This window comes from Pongo pygmaeus, chromosome 19 (assembly GCF_028885625.2).
Source record: "Pongo pygmaeus isolate AG05252 chromosome 19, NHGRI_mPonPyg2-v2.0_pri, whole genome shotgun sequence".
NCBI lineage: Eukaryota > Metazoa > Chordata > Mammalia > Primates > Hominidae > Pongo > Pongo pygmaeus.
The window spans coordinates 6,819,234-6,827,573 of record NC_072392.2 but is presented as its reverse complement, the minus strand read 5'-3'; the positions used below and the strand labels follow the sequence as shown (position 1 = coordinate 6,827,573).

Genomic DNA, 8,340 nt, shown 5'->3' with positions numbered 1-8,340 from the left:
AAGTGCTGGGATTACAGGCGTGAGCCACCGCACCTGGCCGACCTTTGTTATTTTTGAATTTTTGATAATACTTATGCTAACAGGTGTGAGATTATGTCTCATTGTGATTTTGATTTGCATTTCCTTGATGATGACTGATGTTCAACACCTTTTTATATACCTGTTGGGCATTTGTATGTCTCCTTTGGAAAAATGTTTATTCAGGTATTTTGCCCACTTTAAAAATCAGGTTTTTTTTTGTTGTTGTTGTTGAGTTGTATGAGTTCCTTATACATGTGGAATATTAACCCCTTATCAGATACATGGTATGCAAATGTTTTCTCCCATTCTGTGGTTGACTTTTCATTTTGTTGATTGTTTTCTTTGCTGTGTAGAAACTTTTTAGTTTGATATAATCCCATTTATTTATTTATTTATTATTATTATTGTACTTTAAGTTTTAGGGTACATGTGCACAATGTGCAGGTTAGTTACATATGTATACATGTGCCACGCTGGTGGGTTGCACCCATTAACTCACCATTTAGCATTAGGTATATCTCCTAATGCTATCCCTCCCCCCTTCCCCCACCCCACAACAGTCCCCAGAGTGTGATGTTCCCCTTCCTGTGTCCATGTGTTCTCATTGTTCACATGAGAACGCATGGACACAGTATATGAGTTTGACTATATACTTACCTTTATCAGTGAGTATATGTTTTCATGTTGCTGATACATGTTCCTTTCATTTCAACTTGAAGGTCTCCCTTTCATATTTCTTGTAAGACAAGTCCAGGGGTGATGAACTTCCTCAGTGTTGGTTTGTCTGGGAAGGTCTTTATCTTTCTTTCCTTTTTGAAAGATGGCTTTGCTGGGTATGTTTTTGGTTGGCAGTTTTTTTTTTTCTAGTACTTTGAGTATATCATTCCACTCTATCTTGGTCTGCAGGGTTTTTGGTGAGAAACCCACTGATAATCTTATGGAGGTTTCTTTGTATGTGTTGAGTTGTTTTTCTTTTGCTGCTTTAAAAATTCTCTGGTGAAAGGAATTTGAGGAGATAAAAAATAAATAAAATAAAACAAAAGGAAAAAAATTCTCTCTTTGTCTTTGATTTTTGACTATTTGATTATAATGTGTCTTGGTGAAGACCTCTTTATTCTCAATGTATATGGAATTCTTTGGGCTTAATGGATCTGAGTTTTTTTTTTTTTCTCTTTACAGATTTGGAAAGTTTTCTGTCATTATATTTTAAAATAAGCTTTCTTTTCCTTTCTCTTTCTCTGGTCCTTTTGGGATTCCTATAATATGTATATTAGTTTGCTTGATGTTTTCCCATAAGTCCAGCAGAGTTGAGCCAGCTGCTAAGATCCATGCCTGTTGTTAATGTTCATGTTGTCTCTGCAACAGTTAATGTGGGCCATGCAGAGTGGTGTGTTGGGCCCCATTCATGATGGGGTGGGGCATGCAGTTTGCATAGACTCGTTGGGTGGAGGGTCGTCACGTGAGTCATCTGGTGGGATTTGTGGGCAAGTCTCCTGCTGGAGTCTGTGAGCTAGGTGGCAGAATCTGTGGTTGGTTGTTGAAACCACATGCTGGTTGCTGTGCAGTCCATTCCCTTCTCCCTGTTCCTAGATGATCAGTCATGCTGATCATCTGTATTCTGTATTCAATGTTCTTCATGCTGATCATCTGTATTCTGGGCAGGGAGACAGAAGTGAGCCTCCTGGGCAATGTTATTCAAGTCTGGGGAAGCCAGGTGTTGGCTATGCTTTTACCTTCCCCTGTGGAGAGATTGAAGGCCAAAGGAGCTTCTGTCAGCACAAGCTGTGCCTCCTTGGGGGAGGGCTGATGCAGGGAAAGTGGAACTGCACTTCTTACCCTTTTCGATGCTTCCACTCTTGGGTTGATTTGCTCCAGCGGGGTGCCGGAACCTCAGCCAGACTCCAGGCCTCCCATAATGATTCTCATCTGTCACTGCTTGCCTTAACTGGTGTTTCTATGGGGGGATGAGAGCTGGAACATCCTATTCTGCCATGTTACTGATTTCACTCCTGGACTGAATTTTGAAGAATGAACAGAACTCACTACTAGATGTATGAAGAGAAAATCGCATCCTAAACAGAGGGAACTCCAGGTACAAAGGCAGAGAAATTTAATATATCAAGGTGCTTGTGATGGACAGTAAGTTTTTTGTGGGACTTGGATGTAGATTTCATGGAAGGAGACAGTGGGAGTGTGTAATTGGAAAGTTAGTCAGGGGCCAGATTACCATGGGCTCATATGTACAGTGAAAACTATAAAAGAAAATGGAAAACTCGTGATGACTCTGCTTATTGAACTTTACCAGCAAAGAGTTTTCTTTCTATCTGAGCAGGATTTTAGACATGGATTCATCAATGCACAGTTGCAGTACTGTACATGGGAGCAGTCAGGAGTGATAGTCGAGCTAAGAGACAGAGACATCAGTAGAGGTATGTACAGTCACAGTTTGTGAGACAGGCAATAAGAGGTGTTCATTCAACTAATATTTGCTAAGTATCTACCACATACCCCCAAACTTGTAGAAATTGAAGACACAGCAGTAAACAAAGAGAAAAAAATCCCACTCTTATTCTGTTACACACCATATATTTACTCTCTCTCTCTATATATATTCTGGAGTATTTAAAAGCAAATCCCAGACATCATGTCATTTTACCTTTGAATATTTTAGTATGTGTCTCTAACTGATAAGGACTTTAAAAATACATAGCCTTCATATATAACTACCATATCATTTATCATATCATAATATATAATACCATGATATCATTTAATAGTTATTATGCATTTATATTTTCACTTATGTTTTAAAATGTCTTTTTAAAATTAGTTACTTTGGGCCGGGTGTGGTGGCTCACACCTGTGATCCCAGCCCTTTGGGAGGCCCAGGCAGGTGGATCACTTGAGGGCCAGGAGTTCGCATCCAGCCTGGTCAACATGGCGAAACCCCATCTGTACTAAAAATACGAAAATTAGCCAGTCGTGGTGGCATGCACCTGTAGTCCCAGCTACTTGTGAGGCTGAGGCAGGAGAATCGCTTGAACCCGGGAGGTGGAGCTTGCAGTGAGCAGTGAGTGCGCCATTTGCACTCCATCCTGGGCGACAGAGCGACTCTGTATCAATCGATCAATCAATTGATCAATCAATAACATTAGGTGCCTTGAATCCAGGTTCAAATCCAGGGCCACATATTGCATTTGGTCTCTTGTCTCTATTAAAATCTAACAGTTCCCTAGCCCTCCTTTGATATCCTTTTATGTCTCTTAAATTTTTTTTTTTTTTTTTTAGCTGGAGTCTCACGCTGGAGTGCAGTGGCGCAATCTCAGCTCACTGCAAGCTCCGCCTCCCGGGTTCATGCCATTCTCCTGCCTCAGCCTCCCAGGTAGCTGGGACTACAGGCGCCTGCCACCACGCCCGGCTAATTTTTTGTATTTTTAGTAGAGACGGGGTTTCACCGTGTTGGCCAGGATGGTCTCGATCTCCTGACCTCGTGATCCACCCGCCTTGGCCTCCCAAAGTGCTGGGATTACAGGCGTGAGCCACTGTGCCTGGCCTTCAAATTTTTTTATTTTAAAATTATCATACAGTAAAATTAGCTTTTTGGTATACAGTTCTACACATTTTCACACATGTATAGATTCATGTAACCACAATCACAGTGAGTATACACAACAGTTTTTCACCTGCGTGTGTGGGGTAGGAGGGGATTTGGTGGTTGATCCTCGATGACACACTGTTAGGCACCCCCTTGATTTTGGCTCTATGGCTCACCTTTCCACGTTGAACCTCCCAGGGCTGAGCCTTTCCAGGTTCTGGGGGGGTTTAGTGGCTCACTTGCCATTGCATTACTCTTCTTCAGGGTTAGGAAGATTAAATGGCCCAAGGTTCCACATCGTATTGTGGAATACAGACTCGAACCCAGGTTTTCCATCTTCAAACCTCTATGTTTAAAATTTATTGTATAAAACTAGAAAAAAGCCTGAGCACATAGACTACCAGAAGAACCGATTTCAGAATATAGATGCAGGATTCCTAAATAAAATAGTAACCAACTGAATGTAGCACAAATTAATGAAAAATCTGTGCATGGTAGATAACTCAATACATAAATATGAAGTAAAATGAGGTACCATTTTTGTGCAGAGGTTACTAACTTGGCAGAGATTTTAAGAGAAATACTGCCAACTATAGGCAATGGATGGAGAAAATAGACATTCTTATATGTTTCTGGTATGAAACCAAATTTGTACCACCTTTCAAGGAGTCAATTTTACTATATATAACAAAACTCTTAATATTCCATGCAACTTTTAACCCAGAAGTTCCACTTCTAGGAATTTATTTTCAGGAAGCAATCATGATATTCACAAAAATTTAGCTATGAGGGTATTCATTTCAGTGTTATTTATAATATTGAAAAATTAATAACAATGTATCTGTCTACTAATATGGACTTCATAAAATATTAAAATACCAGACACAAAATAATGTTGAAGAATACTTTTAATAACATGAACATATGATAATGTTACATTCAGTGAAATAAATAGTTTCAAAACAGTATTTTTTTGTATTACAAGGGATTCTTTCTGTTGCAAGTAATGAAAACTCAACTAAAAATGGCTTAAGAGAAAGAAAAGGAAGATGTTGATTCATAATACTGGAAAGTCCAGGGCCACAATGCCTTCAGGTAAGGCTGCATCCAGCCTCATCATCAGTAATCTGTTTCCATCTCTTGGTTTGGCTTTACTTTCAGATAGACCCTCTAAAAGCATTGTTAAAGAGAGCTACCAGCAGCTCTGGGATTATGCTTTACCAACTTAATAACCTAACAGGACAAGAGAATTTCCTTTCAAATCATTCTAGCAACAATCCTAGGGCTGAATCTCATTGGCCAGGTCTGGCTCATGTACTCTTCTCTTTAACTGAGAGGAGGTGTGAGTCCCATTTGAACTATGTCATAATAATGATAGCTGAAATTTATTGAGTATTGACCATGTGTCAGATTATGAGTCTGAGTCCCATGATTTGATGTGTAACTTTGAGCAATTTAATCTTCCTAAACCAGAAAAGAACACATAATCTGTGTCCTCTTTATTATTTCACTAAATTCTCTTGGCAATCCTAGTGAAACAGATTCTATGTCCATCCTCATTTTATGGATGAAGAAACTGAAGCTCAGGCAGGTTAATTATTGTCTTAGTCCATTTAGCGTTGCTATAAAGGAACACCCGAGGCTGGGTAATTTCTAAAGAAAAGAGGCTGATTTGGCTCATGGTTCTTCAGCTTTACAAGAAGCATGGCACTGGCATCTGCATCAGGTGAGGGCCTCAGGCTGCTTCTACTAATGGTGGAAGGTGAAGGGGAGCCAGCGTGTGTGGAGATCACATGGCGAGAGAGGAAGCAAGGTGTGGAGGCGGTGCCAGGCTCTTTTTAACAATCAGTTCTCCTGATAGTGAATAGAGGAAGAACTTACCCTTGAGGGAAGGCACTAATTTATTGATGAGGGACCCACCCCCACGACTCACATACCTCCCATTGGGCCCCACCTTTAACATTAGGGATAAAATTTCAACATGGGATTGGAAGGAGACAAACATCCAAACTAAAGCAAGTTTATTACTTAAGTTGAAAGAATTAGCAAATGATGCATTCACTCACATGGATTGAGAATATGGGAGGCAGCAGTTCTTCAAAGAAGAATCAGATGCTGCTTCAGACATTGACTATAAAGCCCAAAACAAAAGTAAAGAAAAACAAAACAACCCCATTGAATAAACAAGGATACAAAAACTTTAAAAGTCTACTATTAGTTTACTTAGAAAGGTACAGAATAGATTGCACCCATGTTATAAGAACAGAATAAGATCATGATAATTTTAAGAGAAGAAAAAAGGGCCCTTAAAAATTAAAGCAAGAGAGTAGACCTGAAAAATGTAACAGAAGAGTTGGAAGATAAACTTGAGGAAATCGCCCAAGAAGACACAGAGATGAACAATAGGAGAGCAAAGATAAAGAAGATTAGAGATTAAGACTGACGTGTTCAGGCCGGGCGCAGTGACTCACGCCTGTAGTCGCAGCACTTTGGGAGGCCGAGGCAGGTGGATCACGAGGTCAGGAGATCGAGACCATCCTGGCTAACACGGTGAAACCCTGTCTCTACTAAAAATACAAAAAAATTAGCCAGGCATAGTGGCGGGCACCTGTAGTCCCAGCTACTCAGGAGGCTGAGGCAGGAGAATGGCGTGAACCCAGGAGGCGGAGCTGGAAGTGAACCGAGATCGCACCACTGCACTCCAGCCTGGGCGACAGAGCAAGACTCCGTCTCAAAAAAAAAAAAAAAAGACTGGCATGTTCAATATCTGAATAATTGGTGTTCAAGAGAGAAAAATAATATGTAGGAGAGGCAGTCATCAATAAAACCATACAGAAAAGTTTACTCAAAACTTATGAAGGACGTGAGTCTCCAGATTGAAAGGGTTCTTCAAGTGCCCAGAGAAATGGATGAAAAAAGACCTGTCAAGGCACATTATCATGGAGTTTCAGAACAAAGTCCCAGAGATCTTAAAAGCTTAGAGAGCAAGGGAGAGGGTACATACGAAGATCAAATATAAAGGATCGGGAATCAGCTTTGGCTTTGCCGGCTTCAATAAGCAATGGTAGAGGCAAGAGACACCAGAGCAATGCTTTTCAAAATTCTTAAGAAAAACTATTCTCAGCCTAGAATTCTGCACCCAGCTAAATTATCAATCAAACATGAGTGTAAAATAAGGGCATTTTCAGGTATGCAAGATTTACTTCCCATGCATTCTTTCTTAAGGGGCTACTGGAGGCTGTGCTTCTTGAATGAGAGGACAAGCCGAGAAAGAACATATGGACACAACAGGTAGGAATCTAACACAGGAGAGTGGTGAAGGGACTCTAGGGTAAGGGTGATGGGAGAGTCCAGAATGACAGTTATGCACTAGGTGCAGAAGGAAACAAGTCCAGCCTGAAGAAGTGGGACACCAGGACTCCAGGGAGAGACACACTGAGGGCTTCCATCACCACCGTCCCCACTGCCATCATGCTAACTTTTAAATCAAGGACTCAATACCCAGAGTCTGGCCCAGATTTTTCCTTTGTACTTACTTTATTTTGACCACATGCTGATAAAGTTCCTGCTCATTCCTCCAGTGCTCTGATGTTTGATCTACGATGGGTGTCATCTAGAAATGTTCTGCCTTGACCTCTTCTGGGAAGTGGAGGGAAATTCGTGATAAGCAGAATATACACAATAGCCATCTCCCTCTGACTATATCCCGGCCAAACATCTAAAACCCGGCCCATTCTCCAGTGTTACCGTATGTCTCACCTGTGCTGAGCCCAATGATTCCCAGTGTTACTCATCATCTTACTCAATGATTTTCCCATAAAAAGCTCTTATAAATGCTTAGGGAAGCTGAAGCCAGACAATGACCGAGAGGCTGTTCAGTTTATCTTCTCCTCTTGAGCCTTCCTCAAACAGTGGTAACATCACCCTTTCCTTATTCTAGATTGGTGCTTGCTGTTCATTATTTCAAAACTAAGTCATGTTGTTTAGGGATGTATATATTGGTGGAAAACTGTAAAGGAAACAGGAGAATGATTAACATAAGTCATCACCGTGGTTATCACTGCGGGTGGAGAAGAGACCACAATTGGGGAGGGATAAGCAGAGGCTTCTAAAGGACTGGTTATGTTTTATACCCTAAACTGGGTGGATGATTATTTACCTTATTATTATAATATTAGGTTGGTGCAAAAGTAATTGCGGCTTTTGCCATTACTTTTAAATATTTCAATTGAGCAAATTTTATCCATCCTTCTATTTGTATGATGCATTTTACAACAAGCCATTTTAAAAATCAGGTGCTGGCCGGGTGCGGTGGCTCACGCCTGTAATCCCAACACTTTGGGAGGCCAAGGAGGATGGATTACGAGGTCAGGAGATCGAGACCATCCTGGCTAACACGGTGAAACCCCATCTCTACTAATAATACAAAAAATTAGCCGGGCGTGGTGGTGGGCACCTGTAGTCCCCAGCTACCCAGGAGGCTGAGGCAGGAGAATGGCGTGAACCCAGGAGGCAGAGGTTGCAGTGAGCCGAGATCACGCCACTGCACTCCAGCCTGGGCATCAGTGAGACTCCGTCTCAAAAAAAAAAAAAAAAAAAAAATCAGGTGCTGTTACTCAATAAAAGGGGAAGTCAATGAAACAATTAGAAATAAGGGATATTTATTCTGAATCTTTGGATAACAAAAATACCTGCAAAGAGATAGGATAAGAAGGGACAATTTA

At 40.9% G+C, this 8,340-nt stretch overlaps 1 long non-coding RNA gene across 1 annotated transcript; it reads right to left on the bottom strand.

The window, feature by feature from the left end:
- Positions 1–4,506: 4,506 nt before the first annotated feature.
- On the bottom strand, positions 4,507–8,053 carry LOC134738682 (uncharacterized). Its single transcript, XR_010124603.1, has 2 exons — positions 7,153–8,053; positions 4,507–5,470 (listed from the first exon to the last, which is right to left on the bottom strand). It is a non-coding gene; the product is annotated as an uncharacterized LOC134738682 (long non-coding RNA).
- Positions 8,054–8,340: the final 287 nt, after the last annotated feature.